Source organism: Diadema antillarum, unplaced genomic scaffold (assembly GCF_040938485.1).
Source record: "Diadema antillarum isolate AM-2024a unplaced genomic scaffold, OU_Dant_1.0 seq00000423_RagTag, whole genome shotgun sequence".
Taxonomy (NCBI): Eukaryota; Metazoa; Echinodermata; class Echinoidea; order Diadematoida; family Diadematidae; genus Diadema; species Diadema antillarum.
This window is the reverse complement of record NW_027271406.1, coordinates 451,718-468,011: the sequence shown is the minus strand read 5'-3', so window position 1 is coordinate 468,011 and position 16,294 is coordinate 451,718. Positions and strand designations below refer to the sequence as shown.

The 16,294-nt window shown below is 39.4% G+C and overlaps 1 protein-coding gene across 1 annotated transcript in view; it reads right to left on the bottom strand.

Annotated features, from left to right (window-relative positions):
• Positions 1 to 3,176, bottom strand: part of LOC139732457 (uncharacterized) — a 102,034-nt gene extending 98,858 nt beyond the window's left edge. Inside the window, exon 1 of the mRNA XM_071643320.1 lies at positions 3,089 to 3,176. The gene's annotated coding sequence lies outside the window, so the exon portion shown is untranslated. The remainder of the gene's footprint in view (positions 1 to 3,088) is intronic.
• Positions 3,177 to 16,294: the final 13,118 nt, after the last annotated feature.

Below are 16,294 nucleotides of genomic sequence, written 5' to 3'. Positions count from 1 at the left end.
AATGAAATGAAAAAAAAAAGGCACGGAGATGAAAAGCAATTCTTGAAGGAAGCGAGAGTGAAAACACAGACCAGGGCATTGTGATACCATCGTCTAGCCCGGTGAAATTGAATAGTCATATCCTCAAACACACTGTTTTATTTTTGTTTGAGGAGAGGGGAGGGAGGAGAAAATTTTATATCTTATTTTGTCTTCCCAGACTACAGCTAAAGATGGAGATGAGAGGAAAATGTGGCCAACTTGATGCCATTGACTGCTGTGGTGAGTTTTCTGTCAGTGATTCAAGAAAATGTCTGCAAAGTAGTGAATAAGCTAATTATTAATTTCTCTTCATGCAACGAATGTTTGGAGGAATCCCCGGATATGTTGCTATTGTGTGCAATCTTGGTGCGGAACAACACCAGGGTTGCTCAGTAATCACGGAGCATGACGAAGTTTGTACTCGCACGCGATTGGGGCGATAGGAACAGACTTGTCTTGTCCTATGACTGTGTAATGAGCACACACATACACACGCACGCAAGTATACACACACACACACACACACACACACACACACACACACTTTCCCCCATATTTTCATTCCACTTTGATTTCATTCATTGCTATACATCCCACTTGAATGTCCAAATGTACAAAATTAATATGCGGACAATGTTCTGTCAAGGGGCACTGACACTTGAATGTTTTGATGAACAAAATAACGTGCAAATATTCAAATGTACGAAATTAGATATAGAAAGCATAAAAGTTATCTCCTGTCAAGGAGTACACTAAAAAAGAAATGAAAACGAAATATTTGATTAAAAGAAACACTATCCCCTTCCATATACAGAATAACACAAACAGAAATAATTATCTTCCATGTCAATAATTCCTTGGTGTGGCTTTGTGCAGCCCCCCCCCCCTTACCTTCCTTCGTTCCTCTTGACCCCCCCCCCCCAACCTGCCTTATTCCCTCACCCAGAAACATGTAACCCACCCACGCGTGCACACACACACACACACACACACACACACACGTACGTAACTTGCCTCATTCAATTAGCGTAGAATTTGGATTGTTGGTGGTTATTCATTCATCTTTCTGTAACCATTCTTCTACAATAAAAAATTTATATTTTTTCGATCTATGATGTAACTTTAAAACCGCCAAAGACATATTGCAAAGGGAGGGGGCGTTGTTCATTGTAATCGGTATCATAATTATGGGACTCACCCAACATTTAAAGCTGAGGTTTATCTATATGTACTTCTGTGGGTGTGAGTGGGTTTTTTTCTTTTTCTTGTTCATGATGAAATGATTGCTGGTATCAAACTAGATTGCAAGAAATTCAAAATAAGTCATGGTCACAGTTTTAGTGTAGGACCTACTCTTTTCACAAATTGGATCAGCAATGAGTGTAGGCGCCAGTAGATGTTAACAATAGCCTGTCATGTCATAGACCGGGCTGTGAAGATTAATGTGTGTTGATTATTATCCTGTATGAGTCCGCCGGAAAAGTTACATAATATGACTGACACGGTTCCATTGTCAAAGAGTCTTTATGAAATGCATCCTTCGGCAGAGGTCAGTCAACACAACTGTGATTCTTTTATCAGATCAGTGAGGCAATGTAGTACGACGTTCTCACTGAGCCTTTAACACAATGAATATTGCCATTTTCAAGAGGACATCAATCAGGATAAGGGGGTGCAACCTCTACATTTTGATATAACCTCGGGCCATCTGTCAGGATTCTACATTTCATTGACAGTGATGAGTATGTTTCTGTATTGCTCGCGTCCATTGTTCATTCAACCATTCGCATTTGATGGAAATTCAATGTAGTGATTGCATGACCATTCTGCAAGTTTATTCAGCCACGCCTAACATTATCAAAAGCCCATTGCAATACTTCTGCTTTCATCGATGAAATTGACACAAAGGGAAAGTAGTTGTTACATTGTACTCAAGTCCCATGCTAAAAACATCGGTTAACGAGCACACTGTTAACGCCGTTAAAGTTGTTAACACCGTTTTAGCGAAAGGCAATTTAAGGCTGCGACATGCAATAGAAATCGGTTCTAAGTACTTTTGACAAGGTTGAATATACAATTTATCACTGTGAATGGACGTGACGTGAGAGTAAGCAAAACTGCACGTCTTTCTCTAATCTAGTCATGTTTGATGATCTCGTGGTTTTAAAGAAAAAATGCGTTCTATCCTTCAAAATTTATGACAGTGTACGAACGATGAAAAAGTCATTGCAATACAAAATTCTTTCCGTTAAAAAAAAAAAGTGTTTTACTAACAGCTGAACGAAAAAACCGAATCATGTAAAAAGTACATTCACCTGTAGACTATAATATCCATATCAAATATAGCATGTTGGCTATTGTTGGAAACTGTGTTATTACATCATCATCATAATGTGTGATCAACATACTATAGTCATGGGACCGACAAGACTGACTGGCATCATGTAACACGCTCGCAAACTTTGTCATTTCTCACTACAGTTAACATTAACGATGCATGCGGACATCATTTTGCAACATTTCATTTATAGGTGACGTATATTCATAATGAAATTGACAATACAGCGAAATGAATAATTCTGAAAGAAAACATAAATTCAAGCATTTGCATTTAACTTAATTACGCTCCAATTAAAACCCTGTAAAAATGTAAAATATTACACAAACATAATAGCATATAAGCAAATTAAGTGGATGTACATATTTACATATTTCATGAATTATATATTCTATCAACGCATTTGTACTTAATTTATTGTACTATCCCAATATGCCTTTTTATCCTGCTTGTACAATAATGATCACTGTTACTTTGTAATAATTATGTATTATTTTGGATATGGAAAACAAATGAAATGAAATTGAAATGAAAATATCATGCGATCAAAGTTACGGCATCAATGACACTCCCTTGTCCAGATCCACGGCAGATACTCCTTTTCTTCCAGAAACTAATGCGTATTATGCCTGCCTTTCATCGTTTTACGGATATTACAAAATTCATTCAAAATGTAGAATGTGAGTAAAAAAAAAACAACTACTACAAACAAAAATTTATTCCACTTACGTTGAAGTAGATCATGTGATTCCAGGATATGCTTTCTTATTCCAGGTCGATTCTCGAGGCTAACTTGCCAAACATAATCTGAGGCACATGGATCAACAGTTCATTTTTACTTGATGAGTTTTATACCTTCAGTGTCAGCAAATTAAAAGTTGTTATTCTGGTTCGAGTCTCTGTCTTGGTGGAGAGCGGATCGCGCACGCAATTACTTCGCTGAGAGCCTGCTGTGAGTGTGATGGGAAAACAATATTCAGGTATGACAGTATGGTATCACTGTCTTCGGCGGTATCAGTGTAAATTGAAAGACATTGAAATAGGAAAAATTGACCACATAGGAATTCCAGTGATCACAGCTTCCCTAGCATCACTACTTCCACTGCTGGTGGATGCGATCTGTGCTACTACTCATCACCACTGATCATTCACCGATCTGTCCGCAGCGAGAGCTGGTCTTCCTCCCACAACGAAGAGCGAAGTGTCAGTGGGGTTCACGTAAACACTACTCAACGAGCGCCTGCCCGGGGGCCTAACTGAGCTGAAACTCACTTCACATTCAATGAACTGTAGTCGTTAAAAACTTTCTTGTCGTGTATTTATGTGCGTGTGTGCGTGTGTGCTATGTGTGATTCTGTGTGCGCGTGTGTTATAAAAAGGGAGGATAGAGGGATGTGCATGAGCAGGGACTGTATGGGTTGTGCAGAGATGCGTTATTTATTAATTCGAACATTATGATAATAAATTGTACTTTCCAGTGTTGGATGACTGGCGTGGGAGGGCACTGGTATACAGGAATGATCCATCTAACGGAATTGAAATGCTATTGAGGAAGGAAATACATGTAGTCGGAGACGAAGTCCCCGGATAATGACAGCCCAGAAATAACATTTAACACCATGAAGTTGGAACGTTCAGTATATAATAAATGTATTCAGTTTTCAATTCGATACAATTCAAATCAAATTCTCGACAACAAAGGTTAACGTTTCGGATATTGGTTGGTCAAATTGCTTTGAGAGAGAGGTACCTGTAATGCCCCAGTCACTAATACTCCGTCTTAACAGGCCACAAAACGCAGGGTAGCCTCGGGGTAGCCTCGGGTGAAGAATCTTCCCCTGGAAGATTGTGCCTGTTAAGACGCAACACAGTGGACAGGCTCAGGGTAGCCGCGGGTAGCCTCGGGCGAAGTCTTAAAAACGCAGGGTAGCCTCGGGTAGCCTCGGGTGAAGAATCTTCCCCTGTGTCTGTTAAGACGCAACAATAGACATCCCGGATCACCCCGGACCACCCCGGATCTAACAGATCCGGGGGGATCCGGGGAGAGATCCGTGTTGACGCCTTGGACATCCTTGGACATCCGTGTATGTCCGTGTAGATCCGGGACATTCGGGCGGCCAACACGGCAACTTTTGGAGGTCAAAAACATCCGGCGTCATCCGGGGATTGCCGTGTTGGCAGAACAATCCGGGGTGGTTCGTGTGGCTGCCGTGTAGCTGCCGTGTTGATCCGTGTAGATGCCGTGTTTGTCCGTGTGTACAGTTACCAACGCTCGTCGACACTCTATCGAGGTCGAAACTATGCTGGATCTCCCCGGATCTCCCTGGACCTCCCCGGACCTCCCCGGATCTCCCCGTATCACCGTGTAGATCCTTGAGCATCCGTGTTTATCTGTGACTGGGGCATATAATGTGAACTCTTCGTGGTAACCATTTTCGCAGCATCGCAATATACGAACTTCACTAGGTGATGTTTGCACTTTATGACGGGATAGGATCGTGCTCCAATAACAAAACTTTATAAAAGACGGCCTCACACACCCATATTTGCGCGATACTATCCTTATTACGGTATGTATAGCAGGTGAGCGCTCCCTGGCAAACCTTTACCTGTGAAGCATTTTGAATATTAACCTCCGAGTGTCCCTTTTTTCGCCTTGCTTGCCTGGAGTTGGAACAAGCGCGGAGATTTTGCACACGTTTTCATGAAATTCGACGTTCGGAATGAGCAATTTGACTATGGATAAAGTGTTGAGATCTGTATGGGATAGATGGCACACAACTGAAGCTGATGTTGTTATCAAAGTTTCATCACTATGAATATATTATGTCCTTCTCATTCTGTTTATGTGTATAAGCATGGCATTGAGAGTAGAGTGGAAAGTTTATGCGTTATTAATGTTTCCAGCGGATTTATTGTGACACGAAGTTTCGGTACAGTGTGTACTGTCGCATTTTGACGAGAAAAAAGCTCGAGACTGAAAAAAAAAGCACGCGATCTCGGAAAATCTACACTGCTGTGCCCAATAATGCAAGGCTAACAAAAGTTCCTCATATTCCCATCAAAATAGATGATAAAGTTGAAGTTGATATCCCTGAAATATTAAATGACTTTCCTTGATGCGGCCCCACACTGGATAAAAAGTACGTGTATGCGTGAAAAATGACTTCCTTTCGTAACACAGGCATGCAGGGGCAAGGGGGGGGGGGGCGAACCCAGTGCGCCCCACTTTATTTTTTTCCTTTTTCTTTCTTTTACTTACAAAGAAGAAAAACAAAATTAAAGGGGGCGCGCCCGGTGCGCCCTCCCCCCCCCCCCCCCCATCCGCACTGAGCATGTAATTTTCGTGTTGTAAAATCCGTCACACATCAAGAACTCTCAGACAATGTGTGCAAATCAAAAGGTGGCACCATCGCAGGTTTCGCTGACAGCGATGGTTGTGAGAAAGGCCATCTATATTGTTGAACCATCACGTGCCATGAATTCAGATGTCTCTTTAAATCTTCAACCGGTATCACTTTTGACGGTATTCTATGTTCCTTGAGCGCTGTATGGCTGGACAATCAGTTAAGTCACTCGTTGAGAAGTTCAAATTGTTATGTTGCAACCAGTTTGGCTTTCAGCGGAAAGATTCAACTACATAATAGCCTCGACCCTGAATTATTCATGAGATGCCAGCTGCTTTGTAATGATCAAGCACCATGCGTCGACAAATATTAATATACTTCATGATTTATTGAAAGCTTGTAATTATCTTCGTTACGATATTTGATTAGCTAGATAAGAGTCAAGATGCAGACAGTATACAGTGCATTTGACTTAATTTGATTTGAATTGATTTTTTTTTATTTGTGTTTCATGGCCGCTAAGGAAGCAACGGATGTGTGTAAACGAGCAATTATCGGGTCGACGGCTTTAAGTTCCCTCCAAATGACAATAGGCAAGGAGGACAAGGTGCCATGGCTAGTGGCACAACCACTGCAGCAAAGGTACTCGACCAAGAACTTCGTGATTCATAGTTAGTCATAATCCTATCCACAAGGCCAACGACAGTTCCACTATAATCGCAGTTACACAATATTAAAACTACGTGTAGTTTTTACTGGATACGGACAACATTAGTAACATGTCTACAGAATCAATTTCACATTTTTTGGCAGATGATACAGAAATATCATTGCCTGTACTGGAATTGTGTCCGACATGGCACTGTGCACACTGTGATCTCGGATGAGTCAAGAAATTGCTAGGTAATAACAAACTGGTATTTCAATGCTGACAAACACAATGGATGATATTCTCAAATCAATCAAAAACGCAAGAAAGTTTCAAATCAGACTGAACGACACTGACATTATTCTCTTTTCGTGTGTGTTTAAAATGTAAAAAGAATGGTATTAAACTAAATGGAAGTGTGATATTTAGTAAACACCTTGACAATGAATGTACTCCATTATCAAGAAAATTTGTGGTCATGAACAAATTGACTTAATTGACTTAATCAAATCAAATTGACACCATCACCGCAGCGAATCTGCACATGACATTATGGTTCCAACAAGTGTCCCTATAATGTTCCCTGGAAATATACGAAATCTTATACTAACTGCACATCATGTCCAATTTTAATTAAATTTCTTTCATTCTTCGTGTCTTAATCTACTCTATTAATCAAAACTTAATTTGCACGTGATGTGGTATTACACCTCAGGCTCTGAAGTCGTCAGGATTTACATTAGTTTCAACTGGTAATGTTGATGTATTCTGCTCAAAGAAAGTCACTCCCTGAGTCGTATGTTTTTTTGTTTTATATCGAACATGACACTCCCTACCATAACATCCATTCAATTCGCAATTGTCACCATTCACTATGAACTCGATTAACCCAACCATCCATATAATTCGCCCATCCGAGGAATTCTCTTTGAACACCACCTGTCACGAAAAACTCATACACCTTCAAGAAAAGTATGTCAATATGTTGTTACATCCAAGCGCTTCTATTGCTTTACAACTTGAATTCGCATTCAACAGCCATTGCGGAAGAAAGGACTTTTCATTTTCATTTTTCGTTTCAATTTGTTTTCATATTTCTCACATATATCACAATAAAGTATATAAATACGAAAATTATACAAAACATAATTTAGATGAGACTTCATCGGAATGTACAGAAGTTTAATTTGGTATAAACACAAGGTCTGTATGCGTGCGAATTAATCTGTGGTCATGATGCGAAAAAAAAAATATGATGGGGCCTGCGTAAAAGCATTAGCTTGTACAGCCGCAGGTCCCATGAGTAATCAGATTAGGGGAAGTTTAAAATGCGGATGTTTTTTTAAGACCAACTATAACTGGAGTGAGGAAACCGATTAAAACAAACAAAACAAAAAATCCAATTAAATATATGTCACTAAATAAAAAATAAATACAGAAAGGTCACGACTTTCAGTCGTATAGTACATGAAAATAACTTTATTTGTGTTGCATACTTTCGTTTTCATCACATTCATCTCGTCATCACCAGATTTCATCATTCTTGGTGGATTTGGTTTTCTTTTGTATCTCTTTATCCCTCTTAGCAAACCACGCCCTTCACAACTCATTTATCCCAATAGACCGCTCCTGTATTGAATTCATTGATAGTTTCTTTTTCTACAGCTTGGTGCATGTCGTGAGCATTTCATTCACCTACTCCCTCTAATTAAGCTCCTTAGGCAGGAATTCACTTAATTGTTGTTAGACAGGGCAAGCCTCTGACGAGCTTTGTGGTTATTATAGTCCATGGGCCAAGACCCGAAAAATGGGTTGTTGGTACCATCTGAGGTGGCACAACCTTTTTGGTGTCATTTTGTTTGTCGGGCATAGATATGCTTATCAAGCTATGATAGCATTTCCAAATGAGTAGCTTAGTCATAATAAATGAATTTTTAACCAATTTGGTCTCGTATTCATCTCCCTATACTTCTGAATCGAAACTAAACCGCTATACAAAGAAGAGCACTGCCTTCTGTATGTCCACAGGTGTTCTGTTGTAAACGCGGTGCGCTTAGTCTTTATTCAAGGCAGCGAACGGAATATCCAAAGGGTTATGATGTCCACAGCTGTCACGCGGTGCGCTTAGTTCTTTATCTAGACCAATGTACCGTTATCATATCTAAAGTTCCTCATAAAAGGGATTATCTATACTGTTTTTATACTACCCTATCAACAAATATATCAGTTTTAAACAAAAATCAATCTGTTCATTTACAATATCATTCATTATAATGTATCGTAGTGTACCAGTACATTGTTTTTGCATTATCTTATATTGTTGGAGGGAAATAAAGCGACATTGGCGTGGTATCAGCGTTTTCACCGTAGCGTTTTCACCGTAAAATGATAAATGATTGAAAAATACGGTAAAATTCAATAGGAATTGCTTTTGTTGTTGTTGTTGTTTTTAGATAAAAGGATATACACTGTATCATACGCTTTGGATATTCCCTTCGCCGTCTAGAATAAAGACTAAGCGCTGTGGACATCATAACCTTTGGATATTCCCTTCGCTGCCTTGAATAAAGACTAAGCGCACCGCGTTTACAACAGAACACCTGTGAACATACTATAGAGCTGCATTTTACAGCTCTATGGAACATACAGAAGACAGTGCTCTTCTTTGTATGGCGGTTAGTTTCGATTCAGAAGTATAGGGATATAACAACGAGACCAAATTGGTTGAAAATTCATTTACTATGACTAAGCTACTCATTTGGAAATGCTATCATAGCTTGATAAGCATATCTATGCCCGACAAACAAAATGACACCAAAAAGGTTTTGCCACCTCAGATGGTACCAATATCTGGCCTGGCCCATGGACTATTAAGGGCAACTTTTGTAAACAAATCATGCATAGAATTCAATGCATTACTGAAACAGTCGACTGGTACACGAGACTGATGTCGGCGTGTCAAGAGCTACCTCAGTTGTATACTTTGCTTGTTTGGCTTCTGTTTAATTTCTTGTGCGCTCCATTCATGCGGTTCATTTGTGAAGTATTTTCGAAATTAGTTTCAAGAGTGTTTTTTTTATTCTTCAAATCTGTAAGCTGCATACTTGTGCCAGTCCTTATTTTTTTGTTTGAAAAAGAAAAAAAAAACCAACCTTACATGTGTATAGTATCATTCACTTCTAACAAGTGTTTATGTCTTAGCACAATACAATGTTTAATTTTAATCCCTTACATTCTATTTGGGTGGAAATAGATGAAATAAACATGCCGGCCGCCGAAATCGCCGCGTCCTAAGCCAGTGGTTGCATGAATCAAGATGGTGTTTGTCTAAATTTTAGCAGGTGGTTTTTCAACTTCTGCAAATGACCGTGTACCTTTTGTTGTTGTTGTTGTTGTTGTTGTTCTAGATGAATTTGCAGTGCTTTCTCCGCCAGATGTCTCTCTCTGAAGCGCTTTACTTACACCATTACACGTTTAAAATTTTATTAGAATTTAAAAGGAATGAATCCTTCAGATAAAATACGTAGGTTCACAGTTAAAATAAAACTTAAAATGTCTGTTTGCGCTTAATTTGCTTTCATAACTGGCGAAAGAAAGAACAGAAAAGTGAATGTTCCTTCGGAAGCGGACATAAATTGAAAATCACCCTTGTCATTCTCGTCTCTGCCAAAGCTGACATTCCCTGCTGGAATGAACACAGTGCCCCACAGTGTGAGAAACACGATGTGAACACAGTGTGAAATCTTCTTACACTGTTGAATTCGAGCGTTTTAACAGTGCGAACACATTGCAAATCATCAATTCACAGTGTGCCACAGAACATTAACATGTGAACACTCTGTAAAAACCAAACCAGTGTGAAACCATCTCCACATTGTTAAATTCGAGCGTGTTTACATAGGGTGCATTTATCAACTCCTTTTCTCGGCAGAAACAGGTTTTCCAAACAGCTTTCAAGGAATTTTTACGAGTTGATAAACGCAAAGCTGTTTTGAAAGCCCTTTCGGAAAGCCTTTTCGAAAGGGTGCGTTTATCAACTCTCCTTTCTCGGCAGAAACAGGTTATCCAAACAGCTTTCAAGGAATTTTCACGAGTTGATAAACGCAAAGCTGTTTTGAAAGCCCTTTAGGAAAGCCTTTTCGAAAGCCCGAAATTTGTGACGATCCAAACAGGTTTCCTAAACAGGTTATCAGAAACCTGTTTGTAAAAGCCTTTCGAAGTTGATAAACGCAAAGCTGTTTTGAAAGCCCTTGAGGTCGACCTACTGCGGTTACGCAACCATGCGTTTCCAGTTTCTGGAAAGACGCGCGCCACGTAAAGTGCACACGAGTACGTGTACACAGGTGTACAGCTGTGTGTAATGCACGCATGTGCTTGGAACAAGGAGGTGTTTCTCTCACCAACAAGGTTTGAGAAATAGAGTAACAACAGTCTCATTCCCTTTGATCCCATGTCTCATGCCGCCACTCAGAAATATTTGAAGTATGTGCTAAACTGGCGCTGCCTCACAGATAGGAAGACACTTGATTCATGTGGCATTGTATCATGACTCGTCACTCTCAAAGGGTGATATGTCTTTATGATGGTAATTGCTTTTCGCCGTCCCGTCTTAGAAAACAAGCGGCACATTAATAGTACTGGCAGTCAGGGCTTTGGAAAGGGCTCTCGAAAGGGCTATGGAAAGGGCTATCGAAAGGGCTATCGAAAGTTGATAAACGCAGCCGACGAAAACAAGCGGCACATTAATAGTACAAGGAGTAGACAGGGCTTTCGAAAGGGCTGTGGAAAGGGCTTTCGAAAGGGCTATGGAAAGGGCTATCGAAAGGGCTATCGAAAGGGCTTTCGAAAGTCGTTTAAACTGGGGAAAGTTGATAAACACAGCCTTTGTAGTATTGTACTGCAGTTACGAACAATGCACGCCTTACATGACCTCTTCTCCTCGGGTCGAATTGCGCAATGCAGCTGTGCAGTGACAGAACAGTTATCGTGTTCGCGAAGAGTAGATAAACGCAACTATTTTGGAAGCTGTTTCTAAAGGGCTTTGGAAACGGCTTTCGAAAGGGCTTTGGATACGGCTTTTGAAAGCCGTTTAAACAGGGGAAAGTTGATAAACGCAGCCAAAGTTTAATGCCGCCACTCAGAAATATTTTAAGTATGTGCTAAACTGGAGCTGCCTCACAGATAGGAAGACAATTGATTCATGTGGCATTGCATCATGACTCGTCACTCTCAAAGGAAGATATGTCTTTATGATGGTAATTGCTTTTTCGCCGTCCCTTCTTAGAAAACAAGCGGCACATAAATAGTACAGGGCTTTGGAAAGGGCTTTGGAAAGGGCTATGGAAAGGGCTTTGGAAAGGGCTTTGGAAAGGGCTTTGGAAAGCCGTTTAAACAGGGGAAAGTTGATAAACGCAGCCTATATGACCACACTGTGAATACACTGTGGGGCACCGTGTTCTTTCCAGTAGGATTACTGTTTATTCGAAAACAAATTGGGGAGGGGTGAATATTGTTAAGGAGGATCTGTATGTAAGACTTGTTGTTTGTCCCACTCTCGCTTTAAAGGAAAAGATCTTCATCATGTTCAAGTCCAAAAATAGCGAACATTAAAGAAAAAAAAACAGCGACAAAAGTGTCATGAAAGGGTGCGTTTATCAACTCTTTTTCTCGGCAGAAACAGGTTTTCCAAACAGCTTTCTAGGAATTTTTACGAGCTGATAAACGCAAAGCTGTTTTGAAAGCCCTTTCGGAAAGCCTTTTCGAAATGGTGCGTTTATCAACTCTCCTTTTCTCGGCAGAAACAGGTTTTCCAAACAGCTTTCAAGGAATTTTTACGAGTTGATAAACGCAAAGCTGTTTTGAAAGCCCTTTCGGAAAGCCTTTTTGAAAACCGCATATTGTGGCTTTCCAAACAGGTTTCCTAAACAGGTTTTCAGAAACCTGTTTGTAAAAGCCTTTTGAAGTTGATTTGAAAGCTGTTTTGAAACGGCTTTGTAGTACAGGTGTATTGTACTGCAGTTACGAACAATGCTCGCCTTATATGACCTCCTCGGGTCGAATAGCGCAATGCAGCTGTGCAGTGACAGGCCAGTTATCGTGTTCGCGAAGAGTTGATAAACGCAACAATTTTGGAAGCCGTTTCCAAAGGGCTTTGGAAACGAGTTTTGAAAGCCGTTTAACAGGGGAAAGTTGATAAACGCAGCCTTATTCGCTTTGATCCCATGTTCGAAGTCGCCACTCAAAAATATTTGAAGTATGTGTCAAACTGGATCTGCCGCTCAGATGCGAAGACAATTGACTCGTGTCTCATTGCATAATCACCAGCCACTTTCCAAGGAAGATATGTCTTTGTGATGGTAATTACTTTTCGCTATCCCTACTTATAACACAAACGATGGGCGGTAGACAATGGTAAAGGCACGGGGGTGCGCGAATAGAAATTGTTCAAATATTGCTGAAATAGATATCAAAATTACTCGACTGTACGTGTCTGTACGCTAATCTGACATTAATTTATAAAGAACTATACTTGAAGATGATACCATATTAATTTCAATTGGCGGAAATAAGGAGAAAAGTGATAGGGGCCCTAAAAACCGGCTTTCCATGAGGGTAAAATTTCAGTCACTTTCACAAAATACAGCTCAGATTTATACTTTTGCACATTCGAACGGAATTGACTTTTGTTATGCTTTATCATTCGGTGAAATTTCATTGCATTATATATAAATGAGCAGCATATACCCGATATTATGTTAGCGTTAAAAAGATGAATCTTCAGATTGCTCAGAAAGATGGCGGCTTCAAGCATCGAACATCAAAGGCACAAATGCACCTGTGGAATTCTTTTGTCCATCCATAGAAAACTGACAGCTGATTGAATAATTATTGTCAGTTGTAACTCCATCTCTCGAACCTCCTTGTAAAAACCTAAACTAGCTTTGATTGCCCTGTAACAAAAGGGACGTCACGCCGAACACCTGTCATCTGAACAAAGGCGGGCGTGACAGCATGTATTTGAAAGGACGTGTGTGTGCAGAAACATTTCCCGACAATAGCAGAAGAGAGCTACTAAAATATGAAATGACATTCATAAATGCACACACAAGACTGACGCACACACACATCTATACACACACACGTGCTGGCTGATTCCCATCACTGCTTATAGTAGCCCGGATCTGATAGATCGCACGTAGAGAGAGGTCTCCTTGCTCTCCACAGATGTCAGACATCCTACCTGTTTCTCATCACATTTTGCATGCTAACCACTGGACATTCCGCTTGTTGAAACGAAAACGTTTCCTATACATTTAGGAGAATTTCTTTTAGATTCATACCACTCCTGCACAACTTTGGCATTTCTTTAATGAATATAAAAATGATGCTTCACAGCGAACGTCCCAGTTAAACAAAAGCTCAAGCTCGTTGTACAGAGCTTGGAAAATCGTAATTGCTAGCAAGACTAAGCAAAAGGTCCATTTGATGTACGTTTTTAAGCAAACATTTAATGCTTGGTCTCTATGCAACAAGCAATTGCTTGTGCTTGCAAGCAATTAAGCTTTTGCTCGCAAGCAATTGCTTGCTTTTATGTACAGTATACGGATTCAAGCAAAAGGCTAGGGCAAGCAATTGCTAGTTTTTATGCATACGGCCCACTATTTTGCAGCTGCGTATTTGTACAAAATTAAATTCATGAGCAGGGTGGTGTCAATGAAATGCACTTGCCATAATGGTATTCTTCTGCTACCCATAGCAAGCTGAAACGAGGGAGAGAGAATGAACAAACAACAGTTATTTTCACTGTTGACTTCATTATGAACATGCTACATATCGTGCATCTTTATTGGCTTCAAAATGCTCCACGAGTAACATGATACATTTACATGTAAAATTAAAAGAGAACATAATTTGTATCAAATGAAAGTAGATAGAATCGTATGGTACAAAAGCAGAAACAGACGGTTAAAAACTTTCACAGTATTCACGAATCACACTTAGCTATTATCAGATATCCCATAAATCACAATTGGTTATATCGACTTACTAAGTTAATTCTGGTTCTTTAAAAGACAAAAAACAAATGCATCTACTGTCATTCTGCAATACCATACATGCAGTACATCAGATACAAGTCATATGAGGGAACTAACTACACACATTCACAGATTGCCTTTGCCATGGTATTACATAAGGGAACCACGAAAACAAAGAATGTGATAATTGTCCAAGAGTTCATACTTTTTGTTTTCACATTGTCCATTTACAGAAACACACCATTCATGACAACAGAACCCAACACTACCTTTCAAACACTTGCAACACGCTATCTTTATGGATATTACATCAACGACCAGGTAATGACTGTCTTGGAGAATGTTCACGACCCTGAATTTACACTAATTTTAAGTATCTCATACAATGAAGTTAGAAATGTTTATACTTCCCCTTCAATATTCAATGATTTCTAACAAATAACCTGCCTCACATGGGCTGTGGAACATTTTTTTTTCAAAGTGGAGAGGCTGCGGGCACGGGGGTGGGACAATGGTCAATGGTATCCACCCCCCCCCCCCCATTACCTAATGTTATATTCTGCACAACTATAGAACTGTTTAAACAAAAATCCTAGGGGAAAAAAAAAGAAAAAAAAGATTTGAGGCTTGATATCACCATTGCACTGCACTGGGAAAATAAAATTTTATATATAACTTTCAGCCTCATTCATGGTCAAGGGGGTAAGAACACATATCACTGGATGCATAGCTCTCATACTACAGCATACTGTCCACTGTGAAGCAATATACTTTAGCTAGCATTAACATTCTTTCTATATACTATTACCAACAATTACTGGAGATGGGACTGATACCAAACACACAACTTGGTCATCTAACAATGGTTTGTCATTCAAACACAGGTTTACAAAATCGACATTGTTTTGAAACCAAATCACATGCTAACCTATACAACATAATGGACACAGGTAATACTGGATAGATTTCTTTATAGCTCACATTTGCAAATAAGCACAAGCTGAAAAATAAACTTTGTGGCAGTGCGGTATTGATTGCCCCTATTTTGTCAAATTCATCAAAAAGTTTACTGAACTGGAAAGCACTTACCCCCCCCCCCCCCCCCCAAAAAAAAAAAGGCAACTGAAACACATGCAAGCACTTTATTCATAACAAATATATGCATTAATATTACTTTTCTTAAAATTAGCCCCTAAACTGCCTATCATGTATTCCTACAGGTATACACTTCAACTGTTGATAATGTGTAAAACAGAACATCCATGACTGATATCATCAATATTATCATTATACAAAAGACAATCAGCAATATCTTTCATAATTAGGTCATTTTTAATTCTCCTTTTAGCTGCAGATACACTGTACTACTGTATTTGAAAATCAAAAGTGAGTCCCACCTCAAGACGAATAAAAAAACAAAAACAAATGCAATATAGATTCTTTTATTACTGTGAGGCTGTAATCTGAGAGGATTTGATTTGTGTTTATGTGTGTGTGTATGTGTGCATGCTCATCTCATATAGTCCTGGTCTTAATCTGCCTCTTCACCATTACAATATGTGAAATTTCAGGTTATATTTCCTAAAATATTGGCCTTTACAGAGGAGAAATAAGATACAAGGATATTTTACACATATCTCGTCGATCAAAACTATACGGTACATGAGCTCTATGTTGCTAAACTGTATCCTTCTCACACTAATTTTTGTTACGTATGCTGCAAATGATAGGTATTCAAATAAAGTTACATAAAGACATAATACATATATATATAAGACATGGTATATAAAGTTCAAAACTCTATGCTACCACATTAACGTAAAGGTCCTCCAAAAAATATCAAAGCAAAGATTTTAAAAAATAAGATTAAACAATACATGTTTCTAATTTGCCTCGGTCAAGG